The following is a 19,181-nucleotide window of genomic DNA, read 5'->3' as shown; positions in this document are numbered from 1 at the left end:
ACCCGGCAGTGAAGCCCTAATCATTAAGCAGAAGGGCAGAGCGATACATCCTGATAGAGAACAATGACCATGAAATAGTACTAAGTGGGGGAAACCCAACCAGCAAACAATCCAAGCCACAGATATATGGCCTCATACGAAAATCAAAGTTTGAGTGTGTATTTTGCTATATGCATAGTACAAAGTCTGGAACATAACACGCAGACAGTCAACTGTTACTGGAAGGAGGGACTATGGAGGATTTCATTTCATTATATTTGCTTCATTATATTATTTACTATAAATAAGTGCCATTTGACTTTTATAATCCGAATGGGTAAATATCTACCTGAGCATTTGAGGGAAACCAGTGTGCTGCGCATGCCCCGAAGCACAGGTGAGCAGCACTGTGACACACGTGACGACTGGTCACGTCCGCAACAACTACCCTTCACTGAGCTCTGGCTCTGCGCTGCCCGAACAGCAACCTGACAAGGTCAGTACTACTGTTCTGCTGGAAAGGAGACAAGTTCCGAGAGACTGAGAACTCGACAAGGTCACACAGCTAGTACCTGGAAGGTCAGGGTCTGAGGGGGTCTCAGGCCTCTCTCATTCCCGCCGTCCTAGCACGCACACGAGGGGTGTGCGACACTTCTTCACAGGCCTGCAGATCCATCTCATGGTTTGTCTCCCAAATGTCTCAGATGTTCAAGACAGGGGCAAAGGCTTTGGCAAGGAACCTGGGATGTGAGCTCTTCCCTTTCCTTGGCCTGTGAACTTTTGAGAGGGAGAAGGCGGCTGAATATTCCCAAGAGAGGCCCGTTAGGCTGAGTAAATAGACAGAGCTTGTTCAAATCCTGCTGGTAGCTGTGCTCCTCTGGGTACATCACTTCCCCTTTTTCCTGGGCTCCTCCTATGTGCCGGGCACGTTGTTAGATGCTGTGCCCCTTGGAACCTGCTTCCTCACCAGTGAAAAACGGATAAGGACACCTGGCTCAGGGCAATTATCAGAATGAAATGAGATGGTGCAAGAGAGTGCCTGGCATGTAACCAAGTGCAATAACCTGCGTCGTTACAGCGATTACCACTAAGTCATGGCCGGTATCATGTCTCAGCCGGGTTGTCCTGGGCAGCATTTAAGATCAAATGTCTCCCAGGAAGGGAGGTTACCTGGGGAAGGATTTGTGGCCCTCTCCCTGGATGTGCCGGGCACCACTGACCACGCAACGCGGGCCATAACCTCCCACGCAAGATCCCCGTGCACTGCCTCGGCCCCACATTAAAGTTAGTCTTTGCAGGCAATTCAGCTCGTCAGCAAAGGAGCCAAAGACCTGGATTTTAGTCTAATGTTGGTAAACATTAGGCAAGTCACTTGAGTTCCCCGAGCATTGGGCTTCTCATCTCAGATTAGATGGTCTAGGAATTGCCTAGTGCCCAGATTTGTGTCAGACAAGGATCGAAGTCCTTTGACTCTTTCCATAATACAAAGAAGAATGAGTAGGTAGCATTGCTTTGAGGAGCTCGTGATATATACCAAATGTTTATAATTTCTATTCTTAAATAGAAAGCTTATGCCTAGTGTGTGTATGGCAAAAACACTGCCCAATAACCTTCCATCTAGAGACCTAAGAATATTATCTGTTTCTTTTGAACTAAGAATATTATCTGTTTCTTTTGTGTATAATTATTATTGGAGCCTTGGCTATTTTAAATCAGACCCATTACTAGTGATTCACTTAATAACACTGATATGTAGCCACTGTGCTTTTCCCTGAAGGCTGAACTCAGAGAAACACCGCAAACTGTTAACCAGGTTAGTTCTTTTGAGGTTAATAGACACCGCTGGATTTAAGTGTCAAAGTGAAAACTAGCCATAAAGAGGGACTTCAGAGTGATCTTTGAAATGTCATTTTAAAAAATGCAGAAGAGTCACAGTGGCAGCTGCTCTAGCGATTTGACACCTTACACATTTGCTGGGGAAAAAACATCAGCCCAAAGCTTGGCTTCTGCCCGAGACGTACATTCTGGGAGCGGAGAAGGCTAAATTTAGAGTCAGGCACAAGCTTACTCTCTTCTCACTGTACAAGATACCAGTGGGAAGAACTAAACCCCAGGATTAATTCTACACCAGCCGTACACCCAAGGCCGCCTGATCAGCATGCTCTCAGTGGCTGTTTCCTGGGAAAATGAATGTGGGAGTAACTGGCATTGTTTTCATTAAAATAAGCCTGACATAACAGAACTACTTGGCATGTGTAACTGGTCATACAAATGAATAGGAAATTCCTCAAAATAAATAGCACACCAGAATGACAATGTCTGTTCCAGCTTTTGGAAGAGGATGCATTTCCCAATTCCCAGTACAGCTACCTACTTCTTACACAACACACAACCACACAAGCGTCTCCTTTTCACAAATTGAGCTCAGAAAGCAGACTTACCACTGTGCTTCTCGCTCCATTTTTGCAGAACTCACTGCTTTGTGCTCCTATTTGATGCTTGTCTTCCACTGGGGGTCTTTTGAGTACCAGCACAGGCCAGCCTTCTCCAGTGAGTGACAAGGAAGTAAAAAACTAAAACTTGATGTCACAAAAACTCAAGCCAACTCCTGAACCTAACAGCTTATTGTCCCCCACAGCTTCAAGTATTTTTGTTTTTTTTGTCCCTGGCATTTATTAGCTGTTTGCCCTTGGTCAAGGCCCTCAGCCTCTTTGTTCTTCAGTTTCCTGATCTGCAAAATGGAAATAACAGTGGTACGCACCTTACAGCATGACAGCATGCAGTGTGGATTTGTGCCTGTTGCTAAGCAGGAAAGCAATCAGCTGAGGGGAAGCTTCCTGACCTGTTTTGGGTCATGAATCTTTTGGAATCTGAAGAAGACACTCCAGAAAGAAATGTGCACAGACCTAGAATTTTATGTACACTCTTAGGAGGGTGGGGGCAACGATTTAACAATTCCTCAAATTCATTTGTAAGACCCCCTTAGCAACCACACCCTGAAAGTGGAAAGTCCTCTGACCTAAACTGAATTTTGATTTCAAGCAAATGTACCATCTGGTGTCTGGTGAGTTTCAGATAATTCCACTCAGGAAAAGGTTCTGTCCTTCCCAGGACCGAACGGCGACAGAAACAACCATCTCTGACCAAGTGTGCCTTACTTTGCAAAGCAAGTTCCCTTCCTGCCTGCCTGTCCCTGCCCCCAGCACTGCACAGCCTACACCTGCGAGGGGAGTCCGAGTTCCAGCAGGACTAAGTGTGAAGCTGAGGATGTAAAGTGGTGTGAGGTTATTGTAATTCAAGGGACATTCTTCAAAACAAAGGACCTTCTCATGCGGATGGGGAGAAGACACAATAGTTACCACTCAGCTTACTAATGAGGAAGAAAAGGGTATTTCAGAGCAACCAGGAAACGAGTTTTTAAAAGTCCATCTTTGAAGAGAGTGTCTGCTCTTACCTGTTTTCTATTACAGTTAAAAAAAAACAACACCCAACAACCTTGCTTCTTTGACTATCTGAGTGAAAAGGGAATACACTCACAACTTATATTTAGTTGTCAAGTGAGAAATACCTCATGCCGTGTTATGATTTCACGGTGTCAAGTTTAGGGCATAATCAAAAGATAAAATTATGTAACTTATACCCGAGTTGTGAAACCATGTGCTGGATTCCTTCCTGAAAATTCAGAGGGTCAAACCAAACCAAAGCAAAGCAAAGCAAAGCAAAAATACTTGCTACCCAGAAGGTTCTATCCAACAAGGGACAGGGATGTGTGAATGTTTAAAGACTTCGATACAGAGAAGGGCAGATGACAGCTCTCCACACTGGGAAAGTGGTTTCCATGCAAGAAGTGCCAGGAGGGCACACCACTGGCAAGGAACAGGCAAGACTCCTGGTTAAAATCACGGCGAGCCTGGTGCATTCTCTTCAACTCCACGCACCCAGCCACGTGGAGGGCCTCTTGTGGGCAAGGCGCATTCTCATGTGGGTTTCTCAATTCTCAAGAGAATTTAGGACTATCACCATAGAAATATAGTCACTTCCCATTTCTTTGTGCAGATAGAAGGAGTACTAGTGTAAATAACACAAAAAGCCAAGATACTTGGCCTTCATTTGAATTTTGGAAACTTCCATGTAGATACAATAGTTTGGAGAGTTTGATACTCTCCAAACTCAATAGTACCGAAGCAGAAATACACATCAACACTAGGGTGACTGACTGCTAATCAAAATAACAGTAGCAGCTCCCATGTATCGAATCTGCTACCCAGCCTGGTTCCGTTCTTGACCCACGTTGTGGCCAAGCCACACAGAAACACTGCAGGGGAAGCGTTTCATGACTCGTTTTACAAATGAGGAATCTAAGTCTCAGGGAATTTAAGTAAACATGTGCAAAACCCCCACAGCTAGAAAGTGGTGGACCCACACAAATGGAACACAAGTCTGCCTGGTTGGTCTCTTCTCCTTTGTGCTGTGTTATGGGTTTACCTGGCACCTAAGCCTGGCTCCCTCCCAATTAATGAGCTCCTCAAGACCCCATCCCTCCATGAAGAGGGACAGCTTACTCCTGTCTCTGTCCCTACTGGATTCTTGCTTCCACCACTGCTGGACCTGGTTATAAAAACTAAGTGCTGTGTTTGGTCTAAATAACTTTCCCAGGCAAAGACTGAGGATGTCATCCTTTCCAGAGCAGTCTCTTACCCTGTTGCTTCCCTATGAACGCCTGCCCCAAACCCCCATCTCTCTCTCTGACCTCACTTCCTGCCTGGCCCCCAGCCACATTCTGGGCTCCTTCTGTTCTCCAACAAGCGCACAGCCTGTTTCTGCCTTGGAGCTCCTTCTTCCTGCTGCCTGACTCGCTTATGCCCCCAGGCCTTCCATGGAGGACCCCTCCTTATCGTCATCACCTCCCGAAGAACCCTCTGGACCACCCAGTCACTGCCAGCACTCACTGTCACGTAAAACTACCTTGCTCGTTTGTTTAGTGTCTGTCCTTCCTTCTCCCCCACAAAAACGTCAAGTCCGTATGAGCAGGGACCTTTCTGCCTTGTTCACTTGTCACTGCCTGGCACACAGTAGGAAATCAGTAAGTATGTTTGAATGACCGAATAAATAACTGGACAGGGCAATCGAAGGACTTTCCCCTTATTTCCTGGTCATGCTGGTAAGAACCTAAGGGAACAATGCAGTGAATAATAGGGAGTTGGCTGGATTTCTTTCTCTCCTGCTACTATTAATCGCAGATAGCACTTTAAAAATGACTTGAGTTCATATTCCGTTTTCATGTCATTTGAAACAATGTTACTAAAACATATATTTCATCTGAATGGGCAGGAGGCGAGTTCTGAGAAGATTATTAATCTCTCGTGACTCTATTCGAAAGCAAAGCAAATCTATGCTCTGATCATCTCCAGCAGAAACAATAATATTATTTCCAGAACCCCTAACTAGATTCCTTCTTCAGAACATCTGTCTAAATGAAAAATGGCTCTCCTGCTCCTAAAGAAATCAATATATAAATTTCCCTCGTATATTGATTTCTATCAAGCTTTACCAACTCCCCAGATAATTTTCCTTATATTTGTGCTCTAAGAGAAATAAAGCTTTGTGTATCATTTAGGGAAAAGATCCCGACAACGCATTCTCATCACACTGAGGCAGAGAAGCAGGAAGAGCAGCACTGGAAGGCAGCCCAGAGCACCGCGGCACTCCCGCAGGGGTACGACGCTATCTTAGCAAGAATTAATCTCTTGATACAGGTAGAAAGAATACACATCTTTCCTATTCACTAAGGTTACTTATATTATATGCAGCTTGTCTCCTTTTTCAGCATCCTTTTTCTTTTCCATAAAATATGGTAAGAAATCTTAAAAAAAAAAAAAAAGCCGCAATCCCATCATGGAAGCATCCTATTTTTACTGTCTGAGTTTACCTTCCTTTTATTGTCCATATTTGTTCATATTTGACAAATAAACATACCATCTTGGAAGAAGCTCAAATGTGGGCTTGGGAGGTTCAAATAATGGTTTGCCACAGAAGTGCCCCAAAGAGCCCAACCTCCTCCAGGAATTCTCTTTAGGGCCTGGCTTTCAGAACACTGCAAAGCTGGCCAAAGGTGACAGAGCTTTCTTACTTCCAAAGAACACGGTCTCTATTTCAGTTGTCCCTGTGGGGTCCATTTAGATCCTTTAAATCAGGGGTTGCAAACTATGGCCCCAGATCACAACCATCTGCACTGTGCCTGTTTTTATAAATAAAGTGTCACTGGAACACAGTCATATCATTCACTTATGATTGTCCATGACTGCTTTTGTGCTACAAAAAAAGGAGAGCATTAAAACAAGGGTGCATTAAACTTAGTGCGACTGGCCAACATGTTGGAATAATCCTTGTTGCAGGTGACAAACTCCAGGGCCAGCTAGATGCAGGAATAAGAGCTCTCCTAATTTGCAACTTCTTGAGAACCAAAATATCTTCTGCTTAACTGAGATCTTTTATGGTCGTCCAACATGAGAACCAGAATCGATACGGAGCTCTGCCCCTGTCACTTTATTTCAAGAAGGTCACTAGCAGACTATGACTCTTCTTAGACTGTGTAAGGGAGACAGAGGAAGGAAAACAAAAACAAAACACACAACTCCTTGAAAACAGCATTTTCATGTAACCTGGCAAACAGATGTATGCTTTGACATGACAGAATCAAGCCAAATCAGCCCCAACTGTCAACTGTGCTCTCTGCAGCTGCTTTCCCTCTGTCGTAATTATTTTAACTGTCATAATTTATTCATTCCCCAGGAAAGCTTACATGTTCCAAGGTAACCAGTCCAGGCTTCCAGATCAAAAGGGCTGGCAGCCCCAGTCACTTCTGACCCTTTGCATCTGCCTAAAATTCTGACTGCAGAAAATATTTCATCAATATTTTTTTGCAAGACCAAACTAAATTTGGTTTTAAAAGAAAAGTTCCCTGATAAAGACACGGTAAGCTTTCAAGTACATAAATCTTAAAGATAGAAGGAGGGTGGAACAAATCCCATCAGAAACCAAATATTTCATTACTTTATAGACACAAGGAAATGGCTTTTCTAGCTCACAAAATGCTCAGTGAATTTCCTGCAGAGTTACTAGGAATTTTACTCTTTCTGAGTTAAAATACATATGAAACAGTTTTATTTAGGACAATAAATAAAAGTATCAGTTGTTGGAATCATGCAGGATGTTGCATGTGAAATAACTTCAAATGCAACTGTCACTGGTTTCTTATAAAACTAGGAGCAAAGGTGGAGTTTATTCCATATGGATTAAAGCTTAAACCTGTCTTCTTTCTTACTTTGATCCTTCAGTTTTATGACAAAACAAAGAAAGTACTCAAAGGTGTGATTACTAGTTGAGAAGGATAGTCAGGGCACTGAAGAGTGAAAATGTCTCAGAAAAATGGCCAAATGCACAGCACTCCACTGGATATGTTTGCTCATTCACACTGGAGAATAAAACAAAATTAAGTCAAGGTCCTGATATAACAAATGGAAAGTGAGTCGCTCCACTGCTTAACTGTCCTTATATAGTCATTATTTCTATTAATATGTATTTCCAACAGAAATAAACAATAAATCTAAAATTCCAGGTATGGTCCTAGAATCCTCTCCTTGCATCTTCTACACTCAGTCCTGCCTGTTAAATCTCCACGAACTGCTTCTCTTCATCCCCTCTGCCACTACTTTGATCTTTCCTGGACCAGGACTTGCTAAATGGTCCCCCAGTTTCCACTTCTGTTCCCCACATCCATTCCCCGTTAACAGCTTTCACTGAGATCTTTTTAATGAAATAAACCAGATCACGGCACTTCCCTGGTTCCCACCCTTCAAAGGCTTCTCGTGGCATTAACAAGAAAACCCAACCCTTCAACCATAGCCAAGAAGCCCTGTAGGGTCTTATTCCCACCTACCCCTTCCATTCCAGCGCAGACACTGGCTTCCTTGCTCCTGGTTCCAGCCATGACGGCCTCCTTTCAGATTCTTGAACGTACTGAGCACTCCTTTTTCCTCAGACCTTCCTACTTGCTCCCCATATGCCTGGTTTTTCAACCTCCAAAATCAAATGTCAACTCCTAAGATGGGCTGCCTCTTGGTGGCCCCTTTACCCACTGAGCTACTCCTCTCTGTGGCATTGGGCTGTTGATTGTCTTCATGGCACGTATTCTAATCTGTATCATCTTGCTTATGAATTGTTTTTCTGACTTATCTCCTGCCTCTCTGAAGCTTGCCTTTCTCATTTCCTCATGTACCTCACGAGATGCCTGACACACGGATCTTCCATATTTACCAAACAGCAAATTATAGATTTTGAATATCAAATACGTGTGATGATCATAGTTAAACCCTAAAGATAGAAAATGAAATATTTTCATCTACAGTCATTCATCTGTCCATTCAACAATTCATCCTATGCCAGGTAGTATGTTAGGGCCTGAGAAATCCAAAGGTCTAAGAATTTCTCAAACACGTTACAATTGGATTTTTAAAATAGGCATTTAGAAAAGAACAAGTTATACTACTATTTAGTATGCTTTCATGTGACCATAGGGATTTGTAGAAAAGTCTGAAAACCCAGACTAGTAAGAAATTATGTGTCATCAGTACACTCCCCCAAACGCATGAAAAGTAGAGATTAAACGGGTTTCCAACTGTGTTCCAGGTCTCTAAACCTAGGAGTCGCCTCTTCACACTTGACAAACTGTGGACAGATGTAAAGCTTTGCTCAGTCAGTAGTAAAGAATGAAATTCATTTCCCTGAGGGGTTGTTGACGATGAAAGCTGTTGAGGTGAGACTAGGAGACTGCATAACTGATAGTTTTCAAAACAGACTGGAATTACCACATCCAAATAGACAAAGCCACTGTTCAAACTCTTAGAGCTCAGTTTCCGGCCTTCCTGACAGGTACCGGTGATCAAAACAAGCAGGTTCAAGAAGCCGATTACACCGCACAAGGACCCACTGGTGTGATGAATACCTCCACCCCTGGGGTGGAGGTGTCCTCGGCCCACCTGCTTGCACCTAAAGCTCTGGGCTCAGCTGACCTCGAGGGCAGCAGCCAGCAGCAACATCCTCTTGGCGCCTCAGTGGCATGCCAGCACCGTATAAGCTCCAAGAAAACAAGAAGGTACCTGTTACGTTTACCATTTAATCATTATTGCCAATGCCCCGTACATAGTAGGTGTTCAAGAAATACTTGTTGAATAAATTATTGTCATTGTTCAAAAGCTAGGACCTGCTTGAATGACAGGAGAACCCATAAGTACACCAGTTGTCAGAAAGGTGGGGTTCCTGACCAAACCAGCACATAGCCCACCCACACCTTCACTCAGAGGCTCACTCACCGCGGCAAGGACGACAATGGCCCTTTCTTCAATAATGATGGCTGATGCTTTGTGGAAAGTTTTCTCCCTTTATGTTCACATTTGGACAACACAGCCGTTAACTTTTAAAAAATTATAGACAAAATTTACAAATACGGAGTTAGGGCTGTTCTCATAGTATGCTTCTAACTTCTCGAGAAAGGCCTTGGGACACTTAAAATTCCAATCACAAAATAAATAACAACTAAAAGGCAGCAGTAGAAAAGATCTAAACTTTAGGGAGAAAACTTACAAACAGCTTTTGTGTCACAGCGAGCCTGGAAGACAGACTGACTGTTCAATGGTCTAAGAAAACCGAAAAGAGAACGTGAGGAAAGCAGTCAGAACCCAGCATTCATGATACAAGTCAAAGGCAGGTTGCAGCTGCAGTTAAAAAAAGAAAGAAAAGAGGAATGGTTTGCCCCCTCTTCCACCTTCTCCCACCCAGGGCAGTAACGAAGATTCACAGCTAACACATTAATTAGGGAAATCGACAGCCATGTCTCATTACAATACTCGTACAGAAAACAGATGATAGAAAAGGCACATACATATTCCCCGAGAGTCCGATGAAGTGTTGTATGCAATATTTAAACCATGTTTTTCTTTAAAAATAAAAAAAACACTACTCCTTTTTCAATGCCAAGAGCAAGCTGCTTTTCTATATTTGGGGGAATTTGTAACATTTTTCTCCTATGAAGTCACACCAATATTCTAAATCATATAACAAAAATTATTTGAAAATGCACAGTATTTCTCCACCAAAGGACACGGCTTTTAATAAAACAAAATTTTTAAAAAATTGGATGACCCAGATTTTGCAATTATTTCTCACTCCTAATAGGCAAACAGAGACATAAATGTGATTCACCCGAGGTCATATGAGATAAATGCACTCATTTACTAAATCCTGTAACACTGGCCACAACAGAAATGCCCAGTGCGGACCATCTATCTGAACAGGCCACCACCGAGCAGCTTTCTGCCCGCCAGTAAACTGGGATCACAAGACTCCTCCCGTCCCCCCCCCCACTTCATACAATCCTCATCTTTCCCTCTAGCGAGGCGGAAAGACCCCTCCTCAGCCGTCTGGGTCGCCCGGGACCCGGCACCTCGCGAAGCGCTGATTCGGGGGAAGGGAGGGCGCAGCCTTTGTCCGGCGGGTCCCCCCCGCGAGCGAGCTCCGGCTCCCTCCCCTGCGCTACCTCTGCCCGCACCTGCAGACAAAGACGCGCAAGCCCTCCCCACGTTCCTCACCGTGGCCTCCCAGCACTGGGCGGGGAGGGCGCCCCCGGCGCCGGGACAAAGCCTGGGGCGCCGGCAGCAGCAGCCGGGAGCTCACGCCAGCACCCGCGCGGGCCCCGAGTTGAAGCGAGTGGCGCCCGCGCCTCGCGGCGTCCCGTCCGCCCGCGCTCCCCGCCCACCTCCGCCTCCGCCGCCGCCCATTGGCTGCGGGAGAGGCGCCTGGACCTCGCCCCGCCCACTTCGGGCCACGCCCCTCCAGGTGCTCACAGCTGCCAGGTGCCGGCCTAGGGCAAGCAAAGAGAAGGATGGACTGTTTCCACTGCCACCATACCCTCATTGTATGGCAGACGTTTCCCTTTCTGGACTCCCAGGACTTGGGAAGTTCATTCTAATTCCACTGCACCTCTTTAGAAAGTTGACGTCCCGGGCCCGGGTTTCTGGTTTCTAACACGACAATGCGTGATCCGTGAGAGATGGACGGAGTGCGGCGGGAGGGCAGTACTGCAAGCCACAGCCAGAAGGCGTCTGCGATGCCCAAGTGTAGTTTTTATCAATCAGGCAGCAAGTTTTGAACTGAGCTGAAAGCTAGCTATTTCTCACAGATTCCTTGCCAATTTACACGAAGCCCTTAACAGTAGTTCACCCCCACACACCTTTTCATCACCACCTCTCTTTAGGCACCTTTTGTTTACCGCTGGCCTGAAGCCAAGATGACACTGGCACCCCAACACTGCCATCTCTAGCTGAGAACTCATATACATGAAAGCAGAAAAGTGTCCAGTTGGCTAAGCGACATTTTAAATAAGAGTGCTGGCGCTATTGGCCAAAATAATTTGAAAGGAAAATCCAAGGTCTCTGACTATATTGTGTGTGCACTGAAAGTATTTCCTCTTCTAATTTTTTCTGGGCAAGAATAAGCTATTTGATTGAGCAATTAATAAAGTGAAACAAGCAGGGAACGTCATCTATACTTTCTGCTATATTCAAAGTTCCATATAATGTTTTCCTCATAATGTTTTCTATTATATGCTTTCTGCTATATTCAAAGTTCCATGTTATGTTTTCATAACAGAAAATACAAAACACACATGGAAAATCAAGGGTGTATGTAACTAGGAGGTCTTCTCAGGATTTAGTAAAATACATCACAGGTGTACCGGAAACTCTTTTTGATGTTCATGATTTAAAAGAGGATTAAACATCTACTCATTTGCTCAACATTTTTCAAGCTCTTCCTGAGTGTCAGGCTCTCTGCTGACAATTTTACATTAGGCTTTTCTGGTTAATGGCTGTATTTCAAAGGGGCCGGCAGGGTGGGGGTGGGGGATGATTTAATTTAACTCATGATGTATCTGAATCTATGACCAGCAATACTGCAGTTATTTAGAAGAGTTGTTTATAATGAACTGCTCTGGCAAGCACAATTGTTTGGAACACAGCTCAAATAGGAAGTGGGTGTGGGTGTGTTTGAGGCTTTGGGTTCAGCAGCCAGAATAGACATCACCAAGTCCAGAGGTATAAACTGATTTCACAGGATTGCACCTGTCACCTGTCAGAGGCTGCCCTTCCTTACACATAATTCTAGTCGGTTTGGTTATCTGATTCTCTGCCTATAGCAGAATAGAAGCAACAGAACAGACAGGGCTGCAGATGCCCATAGAGGTGACAATATAGTGTGACAGTTGAGGGTCTTTGGTAGGGAAGTCCTTCTTGACAAGTCCTGCCAACTCTACCTGACCTCTCTCTCCAACTTGTCCCCCTCTCTCCAACTCCACAGCCACCACCCTAGTCGCAAATGCTGTCTTCTCTTATCGAGATGGTTGCAATGGTCTTCTAACAGTCACCCTGTTTCCACTCCTGTCACCGATTGGCTAGTCTCACGGCTACAGACGTGTCTCTTTAAAAAAACAAACCAGGAATCTGAGCATCCATGCTCCTGCTTTAAACCTCTACAATGGCTTCCTATTGACTGGAGATACACAATCATTTTCAGGGTCTCTGAGGCCACTTGGGATCTGGTCCCTATTTCCTCTTTAGTGAGTGGTGCAACCACATTTCCTCCTCTTTCTCTCTGTTCCAGCCTCATCTTCTTCCAGTTTCTGGAACATGTCCAGCTACTTCTCACCTCAGAGCTTCTGCACCACGTGTTCCTTCCTGAAATGCTCTTCATGGCGCTGCTCCCCTGGCTAAGCCCTCTCATCCTTTGGATCTCAGCCCATTTCCTTGGGGAAAATCATCCTAACTGGCAGTACAGCCCACCCCAACCCCCCAGCACCCGACTTTTCCTTCATAGACCTTGTCACCTTTCACTTTATGGTGAGTTTTATAAACTTATAGTAGCATCTAGTTTTGTTTCTGTATAGTAAGGAATTCAATCTTGACCAAAGAGAGGGCTGGCCTTTGCCCTTGGCTTCTGGGAGTGATCTCTAAGACCATGGAATGTCATGCCTGACATGAGCTATTTACCTGAGGGTCTTGGGTCACACTAGGTAGTCTCACAATGTGGTTTGGGTCATTTGGCATCGATTCTACCTCTGGAGGGACTAGAGACTGAGATCAGCCATGTGGGCAGGCAACCATACCTTCGTGATGGAGCCCTAAGTAAAATTCTGGACACCGAGGCTCAGATGAGCTTCCCTGGTTAGCAATACTCCATGAATATTGTCAAACATCAACATTGGGAAAGTTATGCTGCCCATGACATCAGGAGGAGAGGATAACTAAAACTCCATGTCTGGAACTTTCCTGGACTCTGCCCTATGTACTTCTTCCCTTGGCTGATTCTAATCTCTATCCTTTAGCTGTAATAGACCATAAGTGTGAGTATAATAGCTTGCAGTGAGTTCTGTGAGTCCTACTAGAAAACTGTAGAACCTAAGAGTGGTCTTGTGGACTTTTCCCCAGTGTATTTTCAGCAGCAAACACATTCCCTGACACAGTAAGTGCTTTATACATTTTATAATGACCAAATTTAATAAATTAATATTTTTCTAGACATCCTTTTAAAGTAAGCATGCAATCAGCATGTAATGCCTTTACAACTTCAAGAATAAATTTCTATTTTGCAAACTCCTACTTCTGAGTCGCGGTCCAGATCAAGTGCTACCTCTTCCATGAAGCCTTTCCCTTCTCCCCAGGGTTTGTCATTCTTGCCTTTGTGTACTCTGGCCCATTGCTCTGCATTCTCTGCAGTCAGTGGTATGGAAACATCTGTTTTTGTGAAGGCCCTATGTTAGATGAACTCTGAATCCTAGCATTGGGCGTGGTGCTTCCACAGAGCAAGCACACAAGCCGTGTTTGCAGAATGAAGGCAATTTTTTAAAAAAAGGTTTGGTGTATAGAAAGATAGGTTCGGTTATCTGTGACATTCAGGTACCTACTGCAGCTCATTCCCTGAAAAATAAGGTAGCTGTTACTGTAGTAACTGAGTGTTGTAATAGTATTCTACTCTATTATTCTTTTCTTCTTTCTAAAAATAAAAATGTTCCTTAAAATTATTATCCACTTTAAAAGCCTGACATGCTTTAAATAAAAATATGGAAGCAGATCATCAAACTTTAAAAAAAAATCATCTGACTCCCTAATTAGAATAAAATATTACAGTTTATTTACATTAAGAAAATACATTAAGTATAAAAAAAATCCAACCACTAATCTTTCTTTCCTCCATACAAACCTAATTAAAAATTCAACCAGCATACCAATAATCTATGATGTCCCCAAGTAGCATAGAAAAAAATCAATTTTATTTCCTTCAGACCTGCATTTAAACTGGATAATAACTGCTATAATGTGTAACAGCCATAATCCAATTTCAATTTGTTTGATTAGCTGAGTATAAATATTAAACAAAAAGTCACAGGATTGTCATAACAATGTTCATACTGCTAACTCGTTATAGGAAAAAACATTTCAATTTGATCCTAGGAAACATGCTCCCAGAAAAATATATAAATATGAATTTGAACTATCCTTAGGTCACGTCCACAAATATCCTTAATTGTCTTACCCAAAGGTAAAAGCAGCTTTGAACTCAGAGGCCATTTGAAACTCACCCTGAATTTAGGATAAACAAACAAAAATCCCCCATACCCCCATAAACCTTAGCAGATATTGTAGAAGTTTTGCTTGCACTCACATAAGGGTGCAACTTTATTCTAAAGACCTCCAGGTTTTACCACAGTATCTCTGACTCAACTCTAACAAAAATTCTGAAAAAAACCCAAAACAGTTCTCCTGCCCAATGATCTGGAGTCTTCCTGTTCTGCCCTATAAAGCACAAAGGCTATTTATAATAAATGTGCACAACAAAAATCTTTGTATGTGGAAGACATCTCGAAGCCCCATGCAGGGGGCATAGCTCATTTTCTTTATGCAATATTCAGCAGATAGAACATCCCACTAGACCAAAGACAGTGGGCAATTTGCTGGCATTCCCTGTACTATAAAGAGATTTGACTTACCCTTCTCCCCCTCCCCTACCCAACAGTTCTCATGTTCCCAACTGCCAGGTGATGGGAGGTGAGCATAAACTGTTACCCTCTATAACTCAGAATAGAACCAGGACAACATTTAATTCTTAAGGGGCATCTGCTCAACCATCTCCCTAGTCAACCCTCTACCTTGCTGTCTCTGAAAAGCAGAATTACAGGGAGGTGTAGCGGCACTGAACGCCTGAGGAGGAGGACAGAGCCAGGCTATCTTCGTGCCCGCCCAGGAATAAAAATAAAGGGCCAAGGGAAAGGCCTGCTATCTGGCAACTTTCATGATTAAAATTAGAGAAAAATCATGTTTGTGTTTCTGTATTAGAAACTCAAGCTTAAATTGATACTAAATCCATGGGGAAGGCTGAGGCAGGAGTAAGAGGGTGGGGGCTGGTAGAATGAAGCTAAGGGAAGTTCTTGGAAAACATTGCATTTTCCTTCACCTCAAACCCACCGCTGATCTGGTTTCTGTCTCTGTAGTTTTGCCTTTCCTGACATGTCATGTTTATGGAATCATATCACATACAGCTTTTTGAACCTTGTAGCTTTAACTTAGTATAACTGTTGAGTGTATCAGTAGCTCATTTCTTTTTATTGCTGAGAACATTATTGTATGGAGGGACCACACTTTATTTATCTATCTACCAGTTGATGGATATTTACGTTGTTTCCACTTTGGGGCAATTATGAATAACGCCAAGGATAAGAAAACAAACAATCTGATTTTTCAAATGGGCAAACAATTTCAACTGACACTTCACCCAAGAAGATACATGGTTTTCATAAGCACATGAAAGATGCTCAATATCATTATTGGTTATTGCAGATTAAAACCACTGTCAGTTACCATGTTACACAGTTTAGAATGCTGAAATAGCAACCACAAAAACTTACAAAGAAACAAAACCTTGGCACCACCAAGTGCTGGTGAGGAGGCTGAGCAACTGAAACTCTTTCTGATGCTGCCGGTGGGAATGTAAAATGGTACAGCCACTTCAAAAAGTGGTTTGGCCGTTTCTTATAAAGTTAAACATACCATTACCATACAACCCAGCAATCCTACTCCTGGGTATTCACCCAAAAGAAGTGAAAACTTATGTTCACACAAGAACCTGTATGTGAATGTTTATAGCAACGTTGTTCATGGTTCATGATTCACTTCCCTTTTCAGATGTACAGGCAACTATCTTTTAATGAGTTTCCTAAAAGTCCTTTGGTCCATTTCAGTTTTCCAACGTTCACAGACCTGAGCATATCAGTGACTTAAAAAAATAATAATTAAGAGGTTACAAAATAGAACCACTGTTGGTCACAAAGCTCCATTCTTATGCATCTGCTATTAGGGCTGAATCCCAGGGGAGAACTCACCCTGTTATCACCGCTTACAGCACCAGAAAGCATAAAAAGAAACAAGCTGGTGTTTTGCCTCTTGGCTGCGCTTAACCTTGACTCCTTCCTCATCCCTGCTTTGCCTCCCCTATCCCACTTACGTGCCCTCATCCTCCAACGAGATATTAGCTACATCCAGGGACTATAGAAAGCAGAGCAGAGAACATTTGTCAGCACTTTGATCTTTCAGTGTTGAGTTTAAATAAAAACATCATTTATAATTGCTAGTATTTGTTTTATCTTCATTCTCAATTGGAAGCTCCTAATTTTGAAGGACCGAATTTTGAACCAATTTTGGTATGTCATCTAGCATAGCTGCCCTTGTTTTATTGGAACACAGCCACACCCGTTCATTTATATCTTGTCTAGGGTTGCTTTTGCCTAACACTGGCACAGTTAAGTAGTTAAGACAGACAGGGCGACCCACAAAACCTAGAATATTGACAGTCTAGCCTTTTACAAAAAAATGTTTGCTGACTTTTGATCTCACAGAATGGCTCTTTAGTCATTCAATTAATACAAACTATTAATGTACTATTTGTGTAGCATTGTATAGCTACTAAGTACTAACATTTGTGTAGCATTTTATATCTTCAGATATGAACAAATGTCTGTTCATATCTATCATTTTCTTACCCACTAGCCTTATTAAGTTGGCAATTATTATAATACCATCTTCTTTTTAGAGACAAAATACGTCAAGAGAGAATGAGTGAATTTATTTATAAAAGGTGAAGCCAGAACTTGAACCCATCTCATTCTTCAAATCTGCTCTTGTCACAAATAAAGCAAATAAATGGAAAATAAAATATAGCACACATAGCAAGCTCTTCATTTAGCGAGCAAACTAAGATCAACTTGGATTTTCACCTGCCTAAATGCCCCACTGAGCTCATTCAATTAAAGTTCTACACAAAGCTCACATATGAGGCTTATGTCCCCTCTTACCCTTATTCCTGGCACTTGGGGACTGCCTAACCTACAAAAAACTTCTCTTTGTTACAAACTGTATTCCTTTCACATATATTAGTTAATTACACTAATTAATTATTAGAGAGTCGATTCAGGTTTTGTGGGAGCTAAAGCTTAGACAATTTCTGGAGCCCTCTTTAAGAAAACGAATATAAAAATATCTTCTTTTTGCAAATTTTGCAAAAACCATGAGAACTCATTGGGCCTGGATAGGGGCCCTAAATTTTAAGCTTTGTTATCATAATAGTAACTCCTCGTCTCTGTATTACCTTTCCCCCTTAAGATAAAGGAAACTCATGTATTCCAAAATTGATTTCCTCGGAAAGAGGGGAGCCTTCTGGCTAAACAGAATGATTATTTAAATCTGTCACCCCATCGCTTTCTCTTAAAGCGACAAGACTGAAAGCATTCAAGCTTATTCTTGGCAAATTCTTTCTTCAGCCTAGAGCAGTGGTTTTCAAAGTGTGCTCCACAAAGTTAGCTTCACTTGGGAACTTGTTAGAAATGCAAGTTCTCAGGCCCTACCCCAGACACACTGACTCAGAAACTTTGAAGATAGGACTCAGCGGGCTATGCTTTATAAAGAGTGACAGCTGATTCTGATGTGTGCTCAAGTTCCAGCATCAATGGTCTACTGGACCAGTGATTCCACTTCCTCCACTCATGTGGAACACTTTTCACGGAAATGAGGGGAAACTATATAATTTAAGCAAGTTTTATAATTTCCCTTTAGGAACACAACAACCCAATGATCAATTTTAACAGTAAGCAATCCCATTTTTAGAAATTTAGAAAAATATGACATATGAGATGTGTCAGGATTAACCAGAAGGAGAGAAGCAAATGCTGACAGCTCAAAGTCTACTTTGATGACTTCTGAGTGCACTGGTGATAAATTAAACAAATTCATGACATATTGAGTAGAAAATGTATATTTAAACACTCCTGATTTAGTCAGAAGACTGAGTCAGTAATTCTGAACTTTGAATCATCTTAGAAGTCGAAGGAACTTCCCACAAAAAAAGCTAAATTACTTACCTCAAGCAAAATTCCTTATTTTTAAAGAGCAGTGGGTTGGACCAAATCAGTCCTATTAAACTCCAAAGAGCCATTTTATTATTTTAGCCACTAACGACCTCTTATTTTAATATACAGAGCGTGCCAAAAAAATGTATACACATTTGAAGAAAGGAAAACTGTGTCAAAATTGTAATACTCAATATATACCGATAACAAAAGATGAATACAATTCATGTTTGACTTCTGCAATTACAAGAGGTGCTCAAAGTGGTTACCATCAGCGTCCAGACACTTCTGATTACAGTGAACTACTACTTGAGCAACGTTGACCAAAGTGTCCACTTGTAGACATTTTTTTGGCACCCCCGGTATAGTTCTTGTACAAATAAACTGCTTTGATTTGTCCCCTCACTGCTTTTTCTTGCTAATCAAAGGTATACTTAGGCACTAATCATAACTTCTGATCAGCATTAGCTAACCAGTATTGCCACTTTGAGTTGATATATTTTAATTCCCACCAGAAGCAACGATCCTTAATGTTTTAGTTGGCCTGTGCAACTTTATATTGCACAAATGCATAATTTTCACTTCCACTTCTCCTTATCTACAAAAGGCAAATAATGAAATTCATCTCCTAAAGCTGTTGTAAAGATTAAAATAAAACAAAACAAACAAAACCAGATATAACGTAATTAGCACTGTA

General features: G+C 42.5%; 1 protein-coding gene across 14 annotated transcripts in view; it reads right to left on the bottom strand.

Annotated features, from left to right (window-relative positions):
* APBB2 (amyloid beta precursor protein binding family B member 2) overlaps positions 1 to 19,181 on the bottom strand; it is a 335,703-nt gene that overhangs the window by 25,772 nt on the left and 290,750 nt on the right. The window contains exon 1 of one of the 14 annotated variants that reach the window (XM_081059390.1): positions 10,626 to 10,796. The exons of the other annotated variants lie outside the window; for them this stretch is intronic. The gene's annotated coding sequence lies outside the window, so the exon portion shown is untranslated. Of the gene's footprint in view, positions 1 to 10,625; positions 10,797 to 19,181 lie in introns of those variants that run through there. 14 annotated transcript variants of the gene reach the window in all.

Source organism: Rhinolophus hipposideros, assembly GCF_964194185.1.
Source record: "Rhinolophus hipposideros genome assembly, chromosome: 1".
In the NCBI taxonomy this organism is placed as follows: Eukaryota; Metazoa; Chordata; class Mammalia; order Chiroptera; family Rhinolophidae; genus Rhinolophus; species Rhinolophus hipposideros.
This window is presented reverse-complemented; position numbering and strand designations above follow the sequence as displayed.